The 26062-nt window shown below is 42.8% G+C and overlaps 1 protein-coding gene across 3 annotated transcripts in view; it reads left to right on the top strand.

Moving 5' to 3' along the window:
• The window catches only part of MMRN2 (multimerin 2), a 72394-nt gene that overhangs the window by 5773 nt on the left and 40559 nt on the right, over window positions 1-26062 (top strand). The window contains exon 1 of one of the 3 annotated variants that reach the window (XM_033940211.1): window positions 23981-24078. The exons of 1 other annotated variant lie outside the window; for it this stretch is intronic. The gene's annotated coding sequence lies outside the window, so the exon portion shown is untranslated. Of the gene's footprint in view, window positions 1-23980; window positions 24079-24972; window positions 25062-26062 lie in introns of those variants that run through there. One more of the 3 variants, XM_033940210.1, reaches the window with a different exon arrangement.

The raw sequence follows: 26062 nt of genomic DNA, 5'->3' as shown, positions 1-26062 counted from the left end.
ATTTATTTTTATTTAGGTATTTATATACTGCTTAAGGTTATCTAAGCAGTTTCAGGTTTATTTAAAATTGGATAATATCACTTATAATATTTCTAAGCAATGTACATGATAAAAACAGGGACATAGTATTACAAATTAGAAACAGGGACAAGATCAGACAAGGACTAATCTGATACAAAAGGGACAGGGTAATTTACAATCAGGTACTCAATAATAATACACTGCTTGCAGATTCCAACTTTATTGAGGAATTTCAATCAAAAATTACTGAATATTTTCAACTTAATGTCTCAGAGGAAGTCTTTTTAGAAACCTTAAGGATGCTTTCAAAGCTACTGTGAGAGGGCAAATAATCTCATATTCGGCACACGTCAGAAAACAACTTAAAAAGAATTTCCTAATTTGGAGCAAAATATTAAAGTATTGGAGTCACAATTAACCTTGAATTGGGAACAAAGGACTCCTTTTACAAAGCCGCGCTAACAGTTTTAATGCACACACCGGATTAGCGCACACTAGCTGGAAACCTACCGCCTGCTCCAAAGGAGGCGCTAGCAGCTAGCGCATGCGGCAATTTAGCGCATGCTATTCCGCGCATTAAGGCCCTAGCACAGCTTTGTAAAAAAAGCCCAAAATATTTTGCAGGCCCTCTTAAAAGCTAAGTATAAATATAATGAAATTGCATCACAGATGGCTAGGAAAGAGTTGTTTTCTCAGCAGGCCCTTTATAATGGAAACTCGAATAAAGCGGGAAGATTATTAGCTAACTTTCTTAAAGCTAAAAAAAGAAAAGTTAAAATTGTGGCTGTCACAGTCTCAAGCTGAAAATATCTTAAAACAATTCTTGAAATACTATAAAGCTTTATATTCTTCCAAGCTGTATTCAAATAAAGAACTTGAGGGATTAGAGTTCTTGGAGTTAAGAGGCCTAAAATTCCCGAGCATATAAAAGGTACTCTTGATGCGTCTATATCAATGAAAGAGTTACAAGCTGCGTTTAAGTCCCTTAGAGTTGGATCTGCTCCAGGTGGTGATGGGTTCACTGTAGAATTTTACAGATCATTTCAAAATTCCCTATTACCTCATCTGTTAAATTTATATCAGGCTCAACTGACTAGAGGTTGCATTACAGGTACTATGGCAGTATCTTTAACTATTGTTTTGCCAAAGCCAAATAAAGATCCCATGTTGGTTTCAAATTACAGGCCTATTTCTTTGATTAATGTAGATGGGAATCTTCTGGCTAAGCTATTGACTTTAGGCTTGGCTAAGGCTCTCCCTTATATTATCGGTATGCACCAAACAGGGTTCGTTGCTCAAAGGCATTCTTCAAATAACACCAGGCTGGCTTTTCACATGTTAAATTTAACAAAAGCCATGGATGATCCAGCCTTCTCTTTATCTTTGGATACAGAAAAGGCCTTTGATTGTGTGGAGTGGACCTTCATGTATCAAGCAATTAATTGGTTTGGTATTGGTTCCGGATTTATACAAATGATTCATACCTTGTATAGTTCCCCTTCTGCCAGATTATATAGTAATAATACTTTTTCAGAACGTTTTTGTCTGGAGAGGGGAGTTAGACAAGAGTGCCCGTTATCTCCTTTGCTTTTTGACATTGTACTGAAACCCTTGCTATTGGCTATTCAACATAAGAATATAAGAGCATAAGCATTGCCTCTGCTGGGTCAGACCAGAGGTCCATCATGCCCAGCAGTTCACCCACATGGCAGCCCATCAGGTCCAGGACCTGTAGTATTTTTCTATCTATACCCTTCCATCCCTTTTTCCTTCAGGAATTTATCTAATCCTTTCTTGAACCCCGATATCGTGCTCTGTCCTATCACACCCTCTGGAAGCTCATTCCAGATGTCCACCACCCTTTGGGTGAAGAAAAACTTCCTAGCGTTGATTCTGAATCTGTCTCCTTTTAATTTTTCTGAGTGCCCTCTCGTTCTTGTAGTTTTCAAAAATTTGAAGAATCTGTCCCTCTCCATTTTCTCTATGCCCATCATGATCTTGTAAGTCTCTATCATGTCCCCTCTAAGTCTCCGCTTTTCCAGTGAAAAGAGCCCCAGTTTCTCTAGTCTTTCAGCATATGAAAGGTTTCCATACCTTTTATTAATCGCATTGCTCTTTTCTGAACCCTTTCAAGTAACGCCATATCCTTCTTAAGGTATGGCGACCAATATTGGACTCAGTACTCCAGATGCGGGCGCACCATCACCCGATCCAATGGCAGGATAACCTCTTTCATTCTGGCTGTAATATCTTTCTTGATAATACCTAGCATTTTATTCGCCTTCTTTGAATTTGTTCAACTACAAATTGGGGGGGGCATTGTTGGGAGACAGCAGACTTGAGAGAGACTTGGGTGTGCTGGTGGATGCATCACTGAAGCCATCTGCACAGTGTGCAGCAGCCTCGAAAAAAGCCAACAGGATGCTGGGCATCATAAAGAGGGGCATAACAACCAGGACGCGGGAAGTCATCATGCCATTGTATCGAGCGATGGTGCGTCCACATCTGGAATACTGCGTTCAGTATTGGTCGCCGCACCTCAAGAAGGACATGGCGGTACTTGAGAGAGTCCAAAGGAGAGCAACGAAACTGGTAAAAGAGCTGGAACACTGCCCATACGCCGAGAGGTTGGATAGGCTGGGGCTCTTCTCTCTGGAAAAGAGGAGGCTCAGGGGAGATATGATAGAGACCTTCAAGATCATGAGGGGCATAGAGAGGGTGGATAGGGACAGATTCTTCAGACTGAAGGGGACAACAGGTACGAGGGGGCATTCGGAGAAACTGAAGGGAGATAGGTTCAAAACAAATGCAAGGAAGTTTTTTTTCACCCAAAGGGTCGTGGACACTTGGAATGCGCTACCGGAGGAAGTGATCAGGCAGAGTACAGTACAGGGATTCAAACAGGGATTGGACGGATTCCTGAGGGATAAAGGGATCGTGGGATACTGAGAGAGGTGCTGGGATGTAATACAAGTATAGAAAACTAACCAGGTAATAAGTATGGAAACCCAACCAAGTCGTGAATGTGCAAGACCGGAGGATTAGGACTTTGATGGGAAGATAGGACTTCAATGGGAAACCAAGGTGGCAAGGGGGCCCCTTCTGGTTATTCAGACAGGTCGTGACCTGTTTGGGCCGCCACGAGAGCGGACTGCTGGGCAGGATGGACCTATGGTCTGACCTGGCGGAGGCACTGCTTATGTTCTTATATTATGTTCTTATGTTCTTATGAAGCCACTGCGCACTGTGCCGACGGCTTCATTGTCTTGTCCACCATTACCCCCAAGTCCTTTTATAGGGTGCCCTCACCCATTTCCAGCCCTCCCATCGTATAGCTGTACTTCGGGTTTTTGTTTCCTACATGTAAGACTTTACATTTCTCTACATTAAATTTCATCTGCCATCTTGCCGCCCACTCTTCTAGTTTGTTCAAGTCTCTTTGTAAATTTTCACAGTCCTCTTTTGTCCCAACTCCACTAAATAGTTTGGTGTCATCTGCGAATTTTATTACCTTGCATTTCGTCTCTGTTTCTAGATCGTTTATAAATACATTGAACAGCAGCCCCTGGCTTCTTGCTCCTCTCAGGCTTCTTTTCTTCCCTCCTGCCTGCTCGTTTCTTTCTGGCTACCTTCTTTCTTTTCTCCCCTCCTGCCTGCCAACTCTTTTCTGGCTGCTTCCTCAATTCGGCACCACGTGTGCCATTGGCTGGACCCCTTTTAAGGGGGAGTTCGGGCGATGATGTGATGGGGGTGGGCGGAGCTTACTCTCACCACTGCCCCTGGCTTCCCACTCCTCTCAGGCTTCTTTTCTCCCCTCCTGCCTGCTAACTCTTCTCTGGCTGCCTCCTCAATTCAGCAGCCAAAGGAGGAAGGCAAAGGAGATACAGGGTATTCCTTATGCAGGTCGGGAATATAAAGTCTCTATGTATGCAGATGATATTTTGAGGAATCCTGAAACTTCCATCCCGCATTTACTGGATTTGATTGACCGATTTGGTAAATTTTCTGACTATAAAATAAATTGGAGTAAATCAGAGGTTCTTCCACTAAATGTACATTGTTCAAAAGGATTATTTGATACATTCCCTTTTCTTTGGAAGAAAGAGGGTATAAAATATTTAGGTATTTGGATACAGAAAATGTTGGAGGAAACGATGAAAGTAAATGAAAAATCTTTATTGCTGAAGGTTAAAGAAATGTGTGTGGGAGAGTTCAAACATCTGTCTTGGTGGGGGAGAGTTCAAACAGTTAAGATGATGATTTTGCATGTGGTTTGCTACCAAATGGGTATGTTGCCAGTTTATTTTCAGGGTTCTTTTTATAAGAAATTGAATAGTATTCTCACCAAATTTATTTGGCTGGGTAAAGCTGCTCGAATTGCTTTAGTATCTTTACAAAAACCAATTGTGGCGGGTGGGGTAAATTTTCCCAATTTTTATAGGTACCATCAAGCCTATATAATGCATCAGGGTATGTATTGAATCCTCCCTGAGCTCATGGAAAATCTTCCAGACTGGTTATGGTTGGAATGGGAACTCCGGTCTCCATTGAGATTATGTCACGTTTTGAGTATCAAGTTACCTAGGTTGTATAAGGACAATAGAATTTTATTGGACACTTGGGAAACACTAAAATTTATTAATCATTTAACATCTATTCCAATTCATAAATCCACCTGTCAGTCCCTTTGGTTGAACTCCAAGATTCAAATTGGCGGGTTTAAGATCATCTGGAAGCATTGGATGAAGGCGGGCATACGTACTCTAGATGATGTAATTTCTGATGGAAAGCTGCTTGAGTTTTCACGACTGCAACAAACATTTGGTATTGCTAAAACTCAAAGTTATAGGTGGTTGCAGTTGAAGCAGGCCATTCAGGAGGGGTTCCCTGATTGGAAAAATCTTTAAAAATCAGTATAGTTTGCTGATCCTGTGCTTCCAGATGGATTTCCTGGGTCACCAGGCCGCTCAGTGGTATATATTAAATTTATATACACCACTGGATTTTTGAATAAGAAACCAGAAACTGGTCTTCGTGACATTTGAAGCATTGAGATAAAGCATCAGATTACTGCGTCTCAATGGCCACAAATTTGGACTTGGAGGATGGGATGTACGGTATCTGCATCTATGAGACAAGCATGGGTTTTTTTGCTACATAGAACATTTTGGACTCCGGTTAGATTACAGAAATTAGATAGTTCCAAGATGCTGGCACTGCCATCTTGAACCTGGGACATTGGATCATTTATTTCTGTCCCTTGATACTTCAATTTTGGAGATCCATTTGGAATCAGGTGAACAAAGTACTGAAAAATCCAGTGGCACTAACATATGACACTGTGTTATTTGGTACTTTAATGAGAGCTAAAAGTCAACTATCATCTCACAATAACAACCTTCTTTTTATTATGACAGGGGTTGCCATACAGCTTATTTTAAGGAATTGGAAAAACTGGGATCGGTTAAATTATACCTTTTGGTGGGAGTCTCTGTGTCACATCTTTAGAATGAAACGTATTATGACCATACAACAGGGAAATTATAAGAAGTTTTGGATATTTAGGAGCCATTGACAAAATTTTGCAAAGAGTGATTGTTGATTTTGACCCTAGATCATGCACGTCCAGGGTGGGTGGGAGGCGGGTTTGGAAAATATTTTTAATTCTCAATTTTTGAGTGCAATTTTTGAATATGTAAATGGGGGAGTGATATATGTATTTGTTATAGATTACAATTTTGATTGAATATAAGTGCTATTATAGTATAATATGATTGTATAATATATTGCACTTATTTTTGGCTTCAAAATGAATAAAGATTTTTAAAAAACAATCAGGTACTCAAGCATTTTTCCCTATCTGTCTTGGTGGGCTCACAATCTATCTAATGTACCTGGGGTAATGGGGGGATTAAAGAGCAAATTCTATAAACGGCGTCCCGATTTTAGGTGGCCTACCACTGCCTACAAGCCAATCGGGATGCATATTTTTGGGGGGGAAAAACCTCCCGAGACAGGCCTTCTACATTTTAGGCGCCTCCAGGAACCTAGTGAGGTGCATAGGGCCACCTAACCTCTCCTAAACTAAACTAAACTAAACCTTAAGTTTGTATACCGCATCATCTCCACAGAAGTAGAGCTCGACACGGTTTACAGGAATAGATATAGAAGGAACTCCAACGAAAGTAGAAGTACATAGTAAAGAGAAAGTTTAGAGGGACTTAGTATATTGAATAGGGAGAGGTCAATTATATTTTAGAGTAAAGCCAAGTTTTCAAATGTTTTCAGAAGAGTTGGAGGGAGCCTAGACTCCGAAGCGGGGCACTAAAGCTGTTCCACAGTTCGGTGATCCTGAAGACGATGGATGTCCCTAATTTTCCTGAATGGGATATGCCTTTTAAAGAAGGGAAGGATAGTTTGAATTTTTGAATGGGTCTGGTGGTGTTGGGATTCGAGGAGTTCCAGGATAGTGGAAAAAGGGGAGGAAGGATGCCGTGTAGAGATTTGAAGGTTAGGCAGATGCATTTGTAGTAGACCCTAAGGATTACTGGGAGCCAGTGAAGCTTAGACATAAGCAGGGAGACGTGGACAAATTTGCTTTTTGCGAAGATTAGTTTAGCCGCACTCCATTGAATCCATTGAATCCATTGAATCCATTGAAGTCTATGAAGGCTTTTCTTTGTTAGGCTTAAGTAGATGGAATTACAGTAATCCAGTCTGGAAAGAATGATGGATTGTACGAGGACAGCGAAGTGTTGTTGATGGAAGCAGGATCTCACTTTCCTTAACATGTGAAGATTGAAAAAGCATTTTTTTACTAGGGAGTTAAGGTGATCATTAAAGGACAGTGTAGAATCAATGATAATGCCCAGAACTTTGCTTGAGTGCTCAAGCTGCAATGTGGTGCCAGAGGATAGTGGGATGAGGGTGGGTAGCTGATCTAATTTTGGGCCGAGCCAAAGTAGTTTTGTTTTGGTCTCGTTTAGTTTCATTTGTACGGTGAGGGCCCAGGATTGGAGATTCGAAATACATGAAGAGATGTTCTCAGAGAGATTGGTGAGATTAGAGTCGGTCTCGAGGAGGGCAAGGATGTCATCAGCGTAAGAGTAAAGTGTTTCCAAGGGGGATAGTTGGAGGAGTTTCAGGGAGGACATATAAATATTGAAAAGAATCGGGGATAGAGGTGAACCCTGAGGAAATCCACAAATCGGTTTCCAAGGGAGGGATGAGGAGCCATTCATGTTAACGGAGTAGGAGCGTGAACGTAAGAATTATGAGAACCAGTCTAAGACTGTTGAGTTTATGCCAATTTCAGAGAGTTGGAGAATTAGTATATCATGGTGGACAATGTCGAAAGCTGCAGAAAGGTCGAATTGAAGAAGAACAGAGAACTTATTGCAAGAGTGAAGTTGTTGGACCTTTGAGTTGGTAGGGTAGGAGAATGGAGAATCTCTCAAGGTAGGATGAGAGTTGAGTAGATATGATGGACTCCAACATCTTGGTCAGGAGAGGGATGTTCGCTATTGGGCGATAGCTGGATGGTGTGGAGGGGTCTAGATCAGCTTTTTTCAGTAGTGGGGATAAGGCGATGTGTCCCATTTCAGCAGAAAATAGGCCTGAGAGAAGGGCAGAATTTATAAGTTTAGTGAGAGATGAGATGGCTTGTGTGGGAATTTTCTTGTATAGGTAGGAGGGGAAAGGTTCCAAGGTGCAATTGCAGGATTTCAACTTGAGGCAGAGTTTAGCGACCTGGGAATCGGATACGAGCTCGAAGGCGGTCCAGGATCTGTCTACTGGGATATGGTTGGCGACGGTTAGTGTAGGGTTGGAGTCGGTGTGCACCAGGGAGTTGTAGGAGGGTGTTGGTGGGAACGAGCGTCATAAGGTAATGACTTTCTCGTTGAAAAATTTTGCTAAATCGTCGGCAGATGGAGAGAAAAGGAGTATGATGGAGTCATTTTTGGAGGATATGGAGCGCCAGATGTTAAACAATGTATTACTTTGGTTGTTAGATCTGGAGATTTTGTTACATAGTAGAATTGTAGGACTTGATATTAACCCTCCAGGACTGTCTGTCTGTGGGGGATTTAGATTTTTTCCATTTGCGTTCCAGTATTCAACATTTCTGCTTCAGTTCTCTGTGATATGGAAGGTACCAAGGGGCCTTGCAGGAGTAGGAGACAGTTTTAGTGGATAGAGGTGCGAGGGAGTGGTAGGTGGTCTCAGAGAGGGTGATCCAGTTGTGCCAATTGGATTCAGGATTTGGAGGGTTAGGAATGGTGGAAATTAGGTTGAGGAATTTGGTCCAGAACAATTCGCTAGCAAGTTTTTTTTTGGAAGGTAATGGAGTTTGAGGGCATGGGCATGGTTTCACCCAGAAGTGGCCTTAGGTGAGCTTAGGTGGCCCTAGGTGACCCTTGGTGCCTCCCTAGGCCAGTAGAAGGCACCAAAGAGTGGTAGAGAACTGGAATGCTCTTCCAGAGTCTGTCATAGGGGAAAACACCCTCCAGGGATTCAAGACAAGTTCCTGCTGAACCAGAACATACGGAGGTAGGGCTACTCTCAGTTAGGGTGCTAGTCTTTGACCAGAGGGTCACCTTGTGAGCGGACTGCTGGGCACAATGAACCACTGGTCTGACCCAGCAGTGGCAATTCTTATGTTCTTATGTACCTTCAAGTAAACATGGCTGTTGAACTAATCGGCAAGGGAACCTCCTGTCCCCTGTCCCCCCGTGAAGACTACCGCAGGAACCCCTGAAGCTACCCCCACCCCCAAAAATCCACGATAGGAGGAGTGCCGAATTCCTTCTGCCTCCAGCTTGCTGATACATCCTCCAGCAGGAGGAATGCCCAGTCCCTCCTGCCAGACACAAACCCCCCCCCCCCCATAATGACCGCAGCAGGAGGGATGCCCAGTCCCTCCTGCCAGGCACCCCCACCATGACTGCATCCAGGAGGGATACCCCGCAAAGGTAGGCTGCCAACCCCCTAGAAGGACCCCCTAACCCAGCCGGAACCCCCCTGCACCTAGCCCAGCCGGACCAACCCCCACTTACTTTTAGTAGTTGGACGGATAGACGGATGCTTCCTCCGGCCAGCCGGAAGGCCCACCTTCATCTGAATGGTGGGCCTGCCATTCCCGGTGCATTGTGGGATTCACCAGGGAGGGGCCTAAAGGCCTGATTGGCCCACGCACTTAAGGCCCCTCCCATAGAAGGGACTTTAGGCACCTGGGCCAATCGGAATCTTCAACCTGTCTCTCAGTGTATTGTGGGATATACTGGGAGTGTCCTAAGATTCCGATTGGCCAGATCCCTTAGGCCACTCTTTAGGCAGCTTCTGAGAACAGGTGCCCTATACTGAATCTGGGCCTAAGTGACTTGCCCATAATCACAAGAAGCAGTGTGGGTTTGAACCCACAACCTCAGGGTGCTAAGGCTATAGCTCTAACTACTAGGCCACTCCTTTGTTCCAGAGGAACTGAATTACATGAATTAAACATACAGGAATAAAGACAGCAGAGGCCTACTTAAACTGAATAACGTTTGCTTAAAACAAACATTCAGAATATGTAACTATTTAATACTTCTCTACCACCTCCCTGACTCAATAGTCACTAACACTGGTGTACAAAAAATACAGTAAAAAAGAAGTTGCCACCAGCTGCCACCTAGTGGAAGCTGTAAAATGTTACAGTTATACTTTCAGATAGAGAGTTAGCTCATTTCAGGTGCCTTCTTTTCTCATTTGGAAGCCTGTGCAGAAAGCTTTGTGGAAAAGCCTGCACTCTGTTTTGAAATTAGCACTACAAAAATACTGCAGCATGCCATAAACAGTGAGCATGAAAACCACTGCAATGTGTTCACATCGCAGCAGTAATCTGTGATTCATTGCTAAATGTCACCTTTCCTGTTAATGCCGGAACGGAGATTGACTCAGGCATTGACAGGAAGAGTGATATTTAAAAAGAAAACACACAAGTATGTCATGGCATTTTTGTATTGGCCCCTGCTTTCACCTAATGCCCTGACAAAAATCCCTCCATCCCAATAACTCATTCCACCCGCTGTAGAACACATATCCCTGACTAGTGGAACCCAACACCCCCTTCCACACACAAACACACATAAAACCAACTCCCCACCCCAACTCCTGAAAAATATCCCTAGTTTATTTAGTGGGGTCAGAGTGACAAGCGCAAACCAAAAAAAAAAAAAAAAAAAAGGAACAGAAACCCCATGTAAAATACAACAAAAAAGAAAACAAATGGGGAATGGAATAGAACACATCAACCTTTAAACGAACAATATTTATTCATTTAGACTCAAATTGAAATATATATGTAAAAGTACATGTGATATAGAGTCCTGTTTTGTAGGTGAATAAATGTAGTGTCCTTAAAACTGAATGACCCAGTAGATGACCCGACACGGTCCGTGTTTCGGCCTCCGATTGGAGGCCTGCCTCAGAGGTGTGGATGTCAGTCCACTAGATGGCACTCCGTTGCTAGAAATACAAACTCTAAAACAATTGGTGCAACATACGCTGAACACGTAAGAAGGGCACAGAAAAAAATAAAAAGGAAAGTGGGGAATGGGATAGAAATGTTCTATCCCATTCTCCATGTGGGTTTTTTTTGGGGGGGTTTAATCAGAGTGACCCCACTTTGTTCGTCCCAGGATGCGCTGCACAGGACAGGTCAATGTCATTTTGAAGATAACAGCCACTGAAGGCTGGAATGAATGGCCATCACTCCTACCTCATTTGAGATATAGGATATAGGCAGGGATGCCACTAGACATCAGGTATATTTTTTGAGGTCAGGACAGGAAGGGGTTTGTCATATGAGGGGTAGGTGTTGCTAGATATTTTTCAAAGATTGAGATGGGGAGGCCATGCTTCCTTACAGAAAACAATCTGGGACAGCATGGCAAAGTTGGAGAGGGATGGTGCTGCTAGATACCCGCTCATCCCAACCTGGCATTCTGTGCTGCTCGAGATTTGGCAAAAACATTCTCAAACTCAACCTGTGTCAAAACTTTTTTTTTCCTGCACAGCTACAGAACTGTTAAAGACCACATTTTAATGCAGTTTGCAGGAATGGTTTCCATGCAAGACCTACACCGAAATTATTTCTGCGTTGTTCGGTTTGGTTAACTTTCCCCACAGTAAGGGATTGAGACTTGCATACCGACTTTTTGTAGTTATACTACACTCAGAGTGGTTTACATATAGATACTCCAAGCATTTTCTTTATCTGTCCCAGTGGGCTCACAATCTATCTAATGTACCTGGGCAGTGGAGGATTAAGTGACTTGTCCAGGGTCACAGGGAGCGGTTTGAACCCACAACCTCAAGATGATGAGGCTGTAGCTCTAACCACTATACCACATTCTCCAGTAAAAGGGCAAGTTAACCCCCACTGTAATGCTTTCTTCATGGGTCCCTTGGAACTCTATCCAGGTTGAAAGGAAGGTTCAAGATTTGTGCATCCTTAAAGCATAAGTTGAATTACAGAACATTTAGTAACCAAGAGAAACTATGACCAACTGAGAAGATCAAGCATAAATATACAGTATACAGTATATATAGTATACTAGGAGTTATCTTCGATAAAGATCTTACTTATCATGATCAAATCAGTTCCGTGACCAAAAATTGCTTCAACAAACTTCGTTTAATTCGTTCCATAACCTCTGTTCTTGAACCCTCTTCAATCCAAATTCTAATTCACTCTTTAATCATTTCACAGACTACTGCAACTCTCTTTACCATGGCATAACTCAAAAAGTAATCCGTAGATTACAACTGATCCAAAATACCGCAATCAAACTCATTTTTAAGGCCAAAAAATATGATCATGTTATCCCACTTTTTCGAGAGTTACACTAGCTACCGGTCTCTCACCGAACTACATATAAAATTCTCCTTCTAACTTTTAAAATCAAAACCTCTCACCTCCCTGTCTTTCTAGATAAATATCTCATTCCACATACCCCTCCTAGGGTCCTTAGATCCACGAATCAAAACCTATTGACAGTACCTTCAATGAACGACCTATATTATACTAGAAATTTCATTTTCTCAGTAGTTGCTTCCTCGCTCTGGAATGCAATGCCATTATATCTTTGAAATAAAATTTTAAAACAAATCTCAAAACATTTCTATTTAAAAATGCCTACCAATGAGTGAGGGGGGGGGGAGAAAGGAAAAAAAAGCTTTTAAGAAGCAACATCCCTGTTTCCCTCTCATTACTCCCCATCCCCTCCCCCTCCCCTTCCTTTTACTTTTATTTATCATTGTAATTAAAACTTCCCTATCCCCCTAAACTTCTCATTTCTAATCAGTCCTAATTTGTCATAGTTTTAAGTCTTCCCTTTTTTATTTTACCCCACCTAAATCAAAAATTATATTAGACCTTTTTAATTTTTAACATTGCAAACCGCCCAGATACATGCGATGGTCGGTATATCAAGCCATGAATAAACTTGAAACTTGATAAGACCACAGCTTTATTAATGATTTGACAAAGAAATCTTGAGCCCTTTCTGCATTCATACATACCCAACCCTGTTTACTGAAAAAAAGAAAGAAAAGGGGGAGGAACCAGGGAAGGAGTATACTCGGTAGGATCACCTCTGAAACCATCAGCTTGCCCTGTACAAGTGAGGTTGCAGGCAGTGTTTTCCAGGAGTTTGCTCTCCCTAAGGTGCTACTTGGACGCCTGACCCTTTCCAGCCCTCCAGATAACGCGCCAGGGTCAGCAATCAGGATCTGTGGTGACAAATCTGTCTTCTAAAGGACTACCCCAGATGGTTGCATCCTATGATAGAAGGGTGCATATTGTTTTAGTTTTCTTAGCAGGAGAGAGCCTATTCTTTGGCAGCCCTGAAGTTGTGGAATCAAAATTCCCTTTGATATCCAATCTGAGGCTGATCTTTTGAGATTTCAAAAGAATTCAAAAACCTACTTTATTCTTGCGCCTTATGTGTGAGGGTTATATAGTGCTTTGAAAAGTGAGCAATGATGCTTCTCTTCCCCAGAATTTCATTTCGTATGCCATCTGCTGCATACAATTAATTTTCCTGTTGTTATTGTTTATGATTTTGTTCTCTGGTTTCCTTGTTTTTAATTTTAGGGTAAGAACATAAGAATTGCCGCTGCTGGGTCAGACCAGTGGTCCATCGTGCCCAGCAGTCCGCTCACGTGGCGTCCCCCAGGTCAAAGACCAGTGCTCTAAAATGAGTCCAGCCTCACTTGTGTACATCCCAGTTTAGCAGGAACTTGTCCAGCTTAGTCTTGAAATCCTGGAGGGTGTTTTCCCCTACAACAGCGCATTCCAGCGCTTCACCACTCTCTGGGTGAAAAAGAACTTCCTTATGTTTGTACGGAATCTATCCCCTTTCAATTTTAGAGAGTGCCCTCTCGTTCTCCCTACCTTGGAGAGTGTGAACAGTCTGTCTTTATCTACTAAGTCTATTCCCTTCAGTATTTTGAATGTTTTGATCATGTCTCCTCTCAGTCTCTTTTCAAGGGAGCAGAGGCCCAGTTTCTCTAATCTCTCACTGTACGGCAATTCCTCCAGCCCCTTAACCATTTTAGGCGCTCTTCTCTGGACCCTTTTAAGTAGTACAGTGTATTACAGGGTATTTTCTCATTTGGATTTATATATTTTCTGTAAACCAATCTGAATGGTTAATCCAGGCAAGTGGTATATAAATATTACATAAATCACTGCCATCTTGGCAGCATAGAGCAGGACTTCCACATGAAGCTTTTGAAGTTCCTTCACTCAAAATGGAAAGAATGTTAATGAGATATTTTAAGTAGCTTCCTTCACATTTATTTATTTATTCAATTTTACCTTTCTCCCAGGAGAGCTCAGAACGGTTTACATGAATGAATTCAGGCTTTCAAGCATTTTTCCCTGTCTCTCCCAGTGGGCTTATAATCTATCTAATATACCTGGGGTATTGGGGGACCAAGCGACCCGTCCAAGGTCACAAGGAGCAGCGCGTGTCAGAACCCATAACCTCAGGGTGCTGAAGCTGCAATTCCAACCCCTGTGCCACACTCTCAGATGTAGTATGGTAGTATGGAAGGAGATAGCACGGCAAACATTGCCTGGCAGGGATGGCAAGACATAGTTAACAAAGCATGGAAATTGGATTACGAGCATGGGTAATACAAAATGACACAGTCTGGCAAAGCTGGTATGGCAAGCGTGTGTGATAAAATACAGTATAGAAAATAAACATTTTTTTTTCATTAAGAGCAGTATGAGAATATTGACTATTTAAAATAAATTCAAGTGAACGTAAGATTTTCAGGTTAGTTATAAAGAAAACCATTTCATGATCATGCCTGCCTTTAATGTAGCCAATGACTTTGCAGTCTTAAAAAAGAAAATTGTTGGTATTACCTGATAAATACTAAGCTGAGGAACATCTGTCAGGTGCCTAATTTACCTGAGGGCTGGGAAGATCCTATGGGTTTGGAAGCTGCCTTTATTTCACAATATGAAATTAAAAAGAACCAGCTTACGATACACCTGTACAACATGAAACAGTATCTGTGTCACCATCTTAAAGGGGCACATAGCATAATGCAATCCAAGAGTTCAGAAACGCACAAGCATTTGAATCATACCTTTGTACAAAGTTCACATTCTGATGTCTAAAAATTACAATTCTAAATCCATTAAGGTAACGATATGTTTCTCTTATCTGCCCAGTATATTGTACGTCTTCATCATGAAATTACTGTTATGGAAATATTCAAAATCTAATTAAGAATAAGAGACCAAAAAATCTTGCTGGAATTCAAGTCTTCACACCCTTTGCTTAGCAAACTAAATTAGTTCTACTTCAGTAAATTGCTTAATAAGGCACGTAATAAGTTAAGTGGAGCCCATTCCTGTCTAATCGCAGAATGGAGCTGATTCAAATACTTCTGGATAAAGGACCAAGCTATCGCGTGATTCAGTGTTTTTGAATTCTTAATGCTTGTTTTGCACTTGGCACTTTGGGTATCATCTAATCCAGGGATCTCAAAGTCCCTCCTTGAGGGCCGCAATCCAGTCGGGTTTTCAGGATTTCCCCAATGAATATGCATTGAAAGCCGTGCATGCACATAGATCTCATGCATATTCATTGGGGAAATCCTGAAAACCCGACTGGACTGCGGCCCTCAAGGATGGACTTTGAGATCCCTGATCTAATCTATTTTAAATTTATTACAAATACATATATAAAAAATGAATTTATACACAAAAAATTTACTCAACAGTTCCAAGGTGAGCATTATGATGTTTGTGGGTTAGCCCGGCTCAGCACTTCAGTGCAGCATGCTAGGACACACGCAGGTGAACTTTCTATTGACTAGTAAAAAGTTCCCATGAACTCATTGCACACCTGGCACTGGGTATTAAGTGTGAATTCTCTTAGAGCATTCATTGTGCTCAAGTACCCTCAGTCTCAACTAGAGATCTGCACAGGAACGGGGATCGCAGGTCCCCTAACCCACGGGACTCCCACGGGGACCCCCCTCTGGCCCATGGGACTCCCACGGGGACCCCCATCTAGCCAACGGGACTCCCACGGGGATGGAAGGCTTTGGAAGCAGGGTTTGTCCATATAATATAATGGACACGTCAGCCTTAATAAAAGAGGGGGTTTATAAGTTAATTACCTGAACAGAAAACAAAAAAAGGGTTCCACCAAAGAGATTCCACAAGGAAAACAGCAGCGCAAACACAAAAGAAACTGTGGAATTGATAATCCTGTCAGAAGTAATTGCTGCTTTTTATGGGGACGGGCGGGGATGGAGTTAATTCCTTGCGGGGATGGGTGGGGACGGAGAGGATCCTGACGGGGACGGGTTGGGACGTAGAGGATCCTGACGGGGACGGGTGGGGACGGAGAGGATCCTGGTGGGGACGAGCGGGGATGGGTGGGATTTTTGTCCCCTTGCAACTCTCTAGTCCCAACAAGCTTAATAAGAATCGAGAGCAGGTATTTTCTATCCAGTACAAGACTCTAGACCCCTCTCTAGCAGAGTAGGTTTTGTATATATTTACGGATTTACAATAACATAGAAACATGATAGCAGATAAAGGCCAAATAGCCCATCCAGTCTGCCCATCCACAATAACTATTATCTCTTCCTCTCTTTAAGAGATCCCACATGCCTATCCTACGCTTTCTTGAATTCAGACACAGTCTCTGTCTCCAACACTTGTTCCATGCATCTACCACCCTTTCGGTATAAAAGTATTTCCTTAGATTACTCCTGAGCCTATCACCTCTTAACTTCATCCTATGCCCTCTCATTCCACAGTTTCCTCGACTTATGCGCATTTATGCCATGTAGGTATTTAAAAGTCTCTATCATATCTCCCCTCTCCTGCCTTTCCTCCAAAGTATACAGATTGAGATCTTTAAGTCTGTCCCCATACGCCTTATGATGAAGACCACATACCACTTTAGTAGCCTTTCTCTGGACCGACTCCATCCTTTTTATATCTTTTTGAAAGTGAGGCCTCCAGAATTGTACACAATATTCTAAATGAGGTCTCACCAGAGTCTTATACAGAGGCATCAATACCTCCTTTTTCCTACTAACCATACCTCTCCCTATGCAACCTAGCATCCTTCTAGCTTTTGCCATTGCCTTTTCAACCTGTTTGGCCACCTTAAATCATCACATACAATCACACCCAAGTCCCGCTCTTCTGCCTTGCACAAAAGTTCTTCACCCCCATTAAAAAAGATAGGCAAGTGTCAAACACATAAACATAACAACAGTAATCGTTCATTTAGGCCTGGACTCTATATATGGCGCCTTCATTAGTGGCTGCCTTAAAAATAGCAGCCAATCGCATGTCAATTACGCAACGGCGCCATTTATAAAATTGTGACTTCAGGAAAGGCCAGAGTTTTCAAGGCCTACATTTCTGGTGCCTACCTTTGACGTGAATCCCACCTAGATAGGTGCTTTCTGACGTCTAATGCTACTTCCATCATTAGCCACACCTACAGTGGCATTAGGGGTCGTAAAACGCCTCTGTAGGCACGATTCTGGCGCAGTTATTTTGAAGCACCAGTAGGCACCTACGTTTTTTTTAAACTGCTTTTGGTCGGTTTTAAACAGTGTTTTCAACATAAGTCAGTTGCCTAACGTAAGGCGCTGTTTATAGAATCCGGTCCTTAATATCTTCTTTAAAAATTTCAAACACCTCAGTTTGTTTGATGGTTTATTATTATCATTTGCATTCTGCCTTTACTCAAGGCAAATTACAAACATACAATTTGATACATTCTGCCCATAAATATGATAGAATTACTCCTTTATTTATAGATCTCATTTGTCTGCCTATTGAAGCTCAAATTTGTTTTAAACTACAGTACAGTATGTACTAAGAGCATCAGCATAGATGTGAGATCTAATATGTATGCCAAAAGTGGATAGGATTCAGAATTAGAAAATAACACGGGGACAATTTTTTCCCCATTCCTGCAACTGCTCAGTTTTCTGTGAGTTTTGTCACTGTTCCTATCCCTGCCCCATTCCTGTAAGCTCTGCCTGAACCACACAAGCCTCGAACACTTATGATTTTTAAAGTGTTTGAGGCTTGTGCGGATGAGGACAGAGCTTAGGCATTGGTGGAATGAGGCATTATGACATCACAATCTGAGCTCTAGAATGTTGCTACTTAGGATTTTAAAGTATTTGAGGCTTGCGCAGATGAGGACAGAGCTTAGGCATTGGTGGAATGAGGCATTATGACATCACAATCTGAGCTCTAGAATGTTGCTACTTAGGATTTTAAAGTATTTGAGGCTTGCGCAGATGAGGACAGAGCTTAGGCATTGGTGGAATGAGGCATTATGACATCACAATCTGAGCTCTAGAATGTTGCTACTTAGGATTTTAAAGTATTTGAGGCTTGCGCAGATGAGGACAGAGCTTAGGCATTGGTGGAATGAGGCATTATGACATCACAATCTGAGCTCTAGAATGTTGCTACTTTGGATTTTAAAGTGCTTGAGGCTTGTTCAGATGAGGACAGAACTTGCAGGAAAGGGGTAGGAACAGGAAAAGAAATTGTGGGGACAGGAAAATTAGTTCCCACGGGGATGGGGAAAAATTTTGCCTCCATGTCATTCACTAATTCAGATGCTAGGTAATACCATGTTAGTGCATTTTCCAGATCCTAAATGGTTATAAGTGTGTTCCATATCAAGTTTTTTCTATTAGTCATCTGCTGTCTGGAATTTATTGCCTCCTCAAATTAGAATGCTAAAAAATTACTTGGTATTCTGAAAGGTTTTGAAAACTTTTCTTTTATAAAAAAAAAAAAAAACATTCTAAACATTAGATGATGAAGCAAAATTAACTTTTTAAAAGCACATGCTTTTCTTCTCAAATACTACTTGTTTTGGTTTGGGAGGTTTTTTTTATAACATGTCCATGTCATCACTCCAAATGATTTCTGAATAAAATAAGTTTTCAGTAAGACTACATTTCTTCAGGGAGCTTTCAGACCAATTAATTGACAGCTATCCATTCCATAACTACAAGCCAGACAAAAAAATTTCCATAGGTTGCTTCCTATTCAGCTCTTGAGTGAGTAGGAATTACAACCCATGATCAGATACTAATCTTAGGGCCCTGCCAGATATTTACGGCTCCTTTTACTAAGCTGCGCTAGCGTTTTTAATGCACGCACAAGATTAGTGCGTTCTAGCCAAAAAATTACCGCTTGCTTAAAAGAAGGTGGTAGCGGCTAGCTCGCGTGGCATTTTAGTGCGCGCTATTCCGCGCGTTAAGGCCCTAACGCACCTTTGTAAAAGGAACCCTTAGTATATAATCATAGAGGCAAAGTAAGAAGGGGTGTTTTCATAATAAACCAAAAAAAATCATCACTGTATTTTGTTGGGCTTGAAGGAGTTTTAACTTGCAGTTTGTAATACTTGCATGCACTATAGTCAATATGTGTTACAAATGAACAGTGCTTGGATTAATGCAGAGGTGTCCAACCTGCGGCCCGAGGGCCGCATGCGGCCCAGTGAAGTATTTTGTGCGGCCCCGGTCAAGAGCAATGCAGTGTTTTCCTCTGTTGCCCCTATTTGTTTACCGTCTTGCCGGCTCCCTCCTCTGTCTTGCTGCAGCGTTTGCACGTTTGTGCGGCCCAAGAAACATTTTTTTCGGCCAATGCGGCCCAGGGAAGCCAAAAGGTTGGACACCCCTGGATTAATGTGTTTATCGCAGCTTCAACCAGAAGTTCCTGATGCAATATGATCTTATCTAATGTAATATGTAAAGACCCTTTCGAACAACCTAAGAAACCTGGTCAGTACCGAGTTTTCCAGTCCTCAAGCTCCCCAGCTCAGCTGCTTCATCAATAGATGATACAAAAATAGCAGCAATGCCAATAAGAACTAGCAGGACAATTCCTATGAGCCACCATATAACTCTGCAAAATTGAAGTGCTAAATATAAACTACGCGAAGCAATAATAATAAGTAAAGACGTGTCCTCAGTGGGACTAGACTAGCATGAGGAGCGATGTATAACCACCGTTCCAGTGCCGGTTAGAAGGCTTAACAGGCCCCAGACTCATCAAGCTTATACAGTGGAACCTTGGTTTACGAGCATAATTCGCTCCAGAAGCATGCTCATAAACCAAATTGCTCATATATCAAAGCGAGTTTCCCCATAGGAAGTAAGGGAAACTCGCTTGATTCGTTCCCCCCCCCCCCCCCCAGGCCACCGGTGTTGCTCCCCCCCTAAGAACCGGCATCGCCCCCCCCCCCCCCGCTCGCAAATGCCCCCTCCCCCCCCCCCCCGCACAAACCGGCATCCCCCGCCAGCCCAAACAGAAACCTTACTCCATCTGGCACCAGCACGCAGCCCCAGGACGTGCCGGTGCCGGTGAACAAAGATCCTTCCTGTTGCCTGGGCCTTGAGCATCTGCACATGCTCAAGGCCTTCTGGCTCTCGCTCTCTCTGAGAATCCTAGGTCAAAGGTGGGCAACCTGCAACCTGCCATTGAATTTTGTGCAGCTGACAAAAACATGGGAAGGATCTGCTGAAAATGGCATTAACCAGAGTTTTGCCAATCTTAAATTCTATATTTTCCAAATATTTTCAGAATAGCCACTCCTTTGCTTTCATCGTTTTTAGTTAATTTTTTTTTTTTTACTTATTTGTTCATCATAGAATGTTTCTGGAGCTCTGTGCATTTTGGGGTTCAACATTATATAAAGTTGTGGCCCAGTAGGCGTACTGAGATTCATGTGGCCCTCTAAATGTTGTTCTCTCTTGGGCTAGATTATAGAATGACCATTTAAGAGTATAATTTTATAAAGAGGGCACTAACATTTTCACGCCGAGTACATGTAAAAATGATTAGAATAATGACATGCATGCACTGCTTCCATTGTATACAAATAGATCTCATGTATATTAAGACCATAAGAATAGACTTACCAATGGTCCATCCAGTCCAGTATCCTGTCTTCGTGGTGGCCAATCCGTCACAAGTACCTGGCAATAACCCAAATACTCCCATGTCTGTCTCAACAGCAGACTATGGAATTTTCCTCCAGGAATTCGTCCAAACCTTTTTTAAAACCAGCTACAAAAACCACTCTTACCATGTCATCTGGCAATGCATTCCAGAGCTTAACTATTCTCTGAGTGAAAAAAATATTTTCTCCTATTGGTTTTAAAAGTATTTCCCTGTAACCTCATCGAGTGTCCCCTAGTCTTTGTAATTTTTGACGGAGTGCAAAATCATCCACTTCTACCCGTTCTGCTCCACTCAGGATTTTGTAGATTTCAATCATATTAGAGAATGACACGGTGACGGTTTACCCGCGGCCACCGCATTTAAGCCGCGGGTCACCGCCGAAAACGGGGAAGAAAACTAGCAGTCGCTGCGGTGACGGGGACAAGGCCATTCACCGACCGCGGAAACGGTGAACAGGTTTGTCCCCGCGGGCCAATGTACCCCCTTCTAGGAACCGCTATTTACCTGTGTTTCATCGCTCCTCGCTCGTCTGGCCAGCAGGCCTGCCTCCGTCCAAATGAGGCGGGCCCGCCCCTCCCCTCCCCTGCCTCCCAATGGCCTCCCCTAAGATCGCCGGCAGGAGGGTACCCAACCCCTCCTGCTGGACCCCCCCCCAACGAACCCTCCCACCCCGGAACCCCCTTAGTCTTACTTTTCAAGTTGGACCGGACAGCTCCTCGCTCGTCTGGCCAGCAGGCCTGCCTCCGTCCAAATGAGGCGGGCCCGCCCCTCCCCTCCCCTGCCTCCCAATGGCCTCCCCTAAGATCGCCGGCAGGAGGGTACCCAACCCCTCCTGCTGGACCCCCCCTCAACGAACCCTCCCACCCCGGAACCCCCTTAGTCTTACTTTTCAAGTTGGACCGGACAGCTCCTCGCTCGTCTGGCCAGCAGGCCTGCCTCCGTCCAAATGAGGCGGGCCCGCCCCTCCCCTCCCCTGCCTAACCCACAGGATCCTAGGGCCTGATTGGCCCAAGCACCTAAGGCCCCTCCTATAGCGGGAGTGGCTTTAGGTGCCTAGACCAATCAGGCCCTAGGATCCTGTGGGTTGGGCAGGGTAGGGGCGGGCCCGCCTCATTTGGACGGAGGCAGGCCTGCTGGCCAGACGAGCGAGGAGCTGTCCGGTCCAACTTGAAAAGTAAGACTAAGGGGGTTCCGGGGTGGGAGGGTTCGTTGGGGGGGGGTCCAGCAGGAGGGGTTGGGTACCCTCCTGCCGGCGATCTTAGGGGAGGCCATTGGGAGGCAGGGGAGGGGAGGGTAGGGGCGGGCCCGCCTCATTTGGACGGAGGCAGGCCTGCTGGCCAGACGAGCGAGGAGCTGTCCGGTCCAACTTGAAAAGTAAGACTAAGGGGGTTCCGGGGTGGGAGGGTTCGTTGGGGGGGGTCCAGCAGGAGGGGTTGGGTACCCTCCTGCCGGCGATCTTAGGGGAGGCCATTGGGAGGACCGGCAGGAGGGGTTGGGTACCCTTCTGCTGCGATTGTTGGGAGGGCCGTTGGGGGGGTCTACATGAGGGGTTGGGTGCCCTCCTGCCGTGATCGCTGGGGGGAGGGGAGACTTGCAGCCGTAGCAGCATTTAAAGTACATGTCGTGTTTGTTTTTGCATTGCTAGCCCCAGGGGTGGTGGAAGATTAGTGATTGAAAAACTGTATGAAAAATAACTATTTTAAATTTAGTGATCAAAATGTGTCAGTTTTGAGAATTTTTATTAATTAATTTTTTCTCTGCGTGTTTTGTTTTTGTATAGTTATTAACTAATATTTAACTAAGTTTTAAAGTTTTAAAGAATGTTTCCTTTATACGTAAATAAAGAAAAGTGAATGGGATTGCAGTGGCGGTGATGGGGCGGTGAATGGGATGGCAGTGGCGGTGACGGGGCGGTGAAGAGGATGGTGAGACGGGGACGGGGCGGTGACGGGGTTGGTGAGACGGGGACGGGGCGGTGACGGGGATGGTGAGACGGGGACGGGGCGGTGACGGGGACCAATTTTTTCACCGTGTCATTCTCTAAATCATATCAACCCTCAGCCATCTCTTTTCCAAGCTGAAGAGTCCTAACCTCTCTAGTCTTTCCTCATATGAGAGGAAATCCTGAAAACCTGGCCTGGCATATATGCACATGTGTGCACATGTACATATAAATGCCTTAATTCTGCCCAGTCAAACAACACTCAAAGTCAGCTTTAAGAAGCTATATGGGAGTTCAGATTCAACAATTTCATTCGAAATTGGTAACGGTGGTATTCTTTATTATTAATAGCTTTGCTGGGTTAATGTCAGGGGAGGGGTCTATTTAAACGCTCTGTGGAAATGTTTGGCCATATTTGGATCGCCAGCGGCAGATATAGATGGGAAAGTTTAACTTTTAGTAAAGGTAAGTCACAATAAATTTTAAATGAATGAATGTATGGAATGGTATTTTCTTCTGCTTTGTTTTGTAGTTCCCCTGACCTTGAGAAAGATAGGCGAAATGTGTCGGGAAGGGGAACCAGCAATGACAAAAGCTAAGTTATATTGAAATAATAAGTTATTCTGTAATAATAAGTTAAAAAGAAAAAAATATATATATATTTATATATATATATATATATATATATATATATATAAACTGAAAAAAATATGAAATAAATAGCAACAAAGCTATTAAGGGAATAATGAAGAATACCACCATTACCAATTTCGAAATTGTGGAATCTGAACTCTCGTATAGCTTCTTAAAGCTGACTTTGAGCGTTGTTTGACTGGATAATAATTTTGTAATACAAGTGAATTAGAAAAGTTTGGAGATTAATTCTGACCAAGCATTATTCTGTAAATACATATCTTACATAGCAATATTTTACAGGTAAGCATAGACATGAGTAGAGCATGGACGGGACTTACACTAGTGCATATCGCTTATAGAATATTATGTGCATACGTATTTCCAGCATTTAGGCATGGGTGCTAACACCATTATAGAATAGAATCCTACTGCCTAAATGAAGGTGCCCAGTTATAAAAGTGACCCCTCCCCGTACATGAATTCGTATGAGTCCCATCCATGCTTCTCTCATGTGTTTGTTTACCTGTACAATATTTTTTTTTACAGATGGAACTTTCAGAATAAGACTGTCTTTATTACATCAACTGAATAAAACTGGTCCTGCTAAAGCTCTCTGAACGAAACAGCAAGCTTTAAAAATAATCCTGGCCTTTGACAGGCAACTGGTGCAACTGAGCCAGCAGCGGAGGTCACATGATCAAACCTGACTTATAGCAACCACACTGTTTAGCATGAACTCGGGAGGTAGATTTAGAAAAAGTGTAAGGAATTCAGTCCTTCTTCTTCAGAAAGAGTGATGGATGTGCAGTGTGGAATGATTTTCAACCGATGTAATGGAAGCAAAAACAACACTGATATTCCAGGATGTGTAAAACAATAGACAAACTCAGTCATGGGAAAGTAAAGCGACAGCCAGAGACCAGGCAGGATCTGCAGTCATATGGTAGGTGATGAGAAGGAACTGGTTAGCTGGGCTTAGGGATCATCGCATGGAACAGATTTTCCAAAGTTTATTTATTTAATTTGTTTTTTATCCTGTCCTCCCCGACCTCAGAACGGGTTACAGTTAGATTATAATTTGCCATAGTTAGAATACAAGTTTGTATCGTAACGTGACACATATTACAAGGGTGATTATTAACATGAATTAAGGGAATAATGAATGATTTTTGCCAAATAATATACATTTCAGAAGCACAACACAAACTAAACAATAATGAGATGCAAAGTATACAAATGCATTCCTAGCAACTCATTATTATGCAAATTGCAATACTTGTGTTTCACCTTGCAAGCACTGTTCTCCCAGGAGTCCGCCAACTGCACTGCTGCCAGAGGGGAGGGGGGGCAGTGCTTCATGACTATTGTGTTTTCAATTGCTAGGAACATGCAAGTTTCCTGGAATCCTTCGGATTTTACCTGTCCCTCACTATTTAAAATGTGATAGTGAAACAGCACTCCCCTCTGGCAGGACCATAAGTGGAGGACTCCCACTCAGCTTAGAGGGAACAGAGTTTGCAAGATGTGTTATTCGTAGAAGAAGGATATCAGCTTTGACTAGCATTATCTTTTTTCCTCAAGATCATTAAGCTGCTACTGCACAGCTTGAGGCTTCAGAGGAACCTCTAAAAAGGGATTATTATTAAAAAAAAAATCAATAACAATTCCAGCCCTGAAACAAATAGAGGTTAATCCCCCACCCCTCCCACTTCAACATTCCACAGAAGTTAACACCCATCTCTCATCTCTTCCCAGAACCTACTAGGGTTTTCCTGGTGTCTAATGGGTGTATAGAAGTGATCTCTAGTCACTTCTGCTCCATCCACTGCTGGCTTCAAAATGGTGGTCAACCTCTACTACTAAAGATAAGACTGCCAAATAGTAGGTGGATACAGAATACCGCCGCCAAATTAATTTTGGGGAAAAGTAAGTTTGATCATGTCTTTCCTTTGCTAAAAAAGTTAAACTGGCTTCCTGTTCATCTCAGGATCCATTTCAAATGTGCCTGCATTGCGTTTGAGATATTTGGCTTTTTCACTCCTCTTGTTCCTCTATCTTGGAATGCCCATTTTGTGAGAAATGCCCAACGATTCAAACTTTCTTTTCCCTCATTTAAAGGAATAAAATCTGTTCATATATTGTCCGTCAAGCCCCTTCCCTTTCCTTGTTTAAAAGCAGACTGAAAACCCATCTTTTTGATATAGCTTTCAATTCTTAATCCTACTCCTCTGCCCTCCAACCCAGCCCATTGATTAACCGTTCCCCTTAATTGTATCCATGACATCCTGTTTGTCTGTTTTTTCTGTTTAGATTGTAAGCTCTTTCGAGCAGGGACTGTTTTCTTACCCTTTGTGACTCTGTGCAGCGCTGCGTGCATCTGGTAGCACTATAGAAATAATTAATAGTAGTAATAGTATATTCAACAAATCTTTTATGTTCAAACTGACTGAATTTTGGAATGGCCTGTCTGCTACGTTAAGGGGTCCAGGTTGATTTCAATCTTTTCGAAAAACCTAAAAACATTTATGTTTGCTAATCATTTTGGTAACCACTCCTGCTAGTCTCCACTTCTCGATTTTGTTTTTATTATTTTATTTCTTCTTTCTAGTTTCATGTATTTAAATATTGTAAACCGAGCCAAACTCTTTTGGGGGGAAGACCCGGTCTATAAATCCAAGTTTTAGTTTAGTTTAATGTCATCATTGGGCTTGGAGAATGCACCTCACACTGGCTTCCTTAAACGATAGTAGGCCTGACTTAGGGCCCACTAACTTTGCATTGCTGTGGCCAGGAACTTGCAAAGTTCATGGCTGCAGCAATGAAAAATTATATCTAAAACGCAAGTTATTAATCTGCGTTGCTGAAATACCTACTGCAAGTTAGTGATTTGTACAATAAAAATCACTGTGCCAAAATGTATAGGTTTA

The sequence above is a fragment of the Geotrypetes seraphini genome, chromosome 4, assembly GCF_902459505.1.
Source record: "Geotrypetes seraphini chromosome 4, aGeoSer1.1, whole genome shotgun sequence".
Lineage (NCBI taxonomy): Eukaryota > Metazoa > Chordata > Amphibia > Gymnophiona > Dermophiidae > Geotrypetes > Geotrypetes seraphini.
The sequence above is the reverse complement of the archived record's forward strand: the minus strand, read 5'-3'. Positions and strand labels throughout refer to the sequence as shown.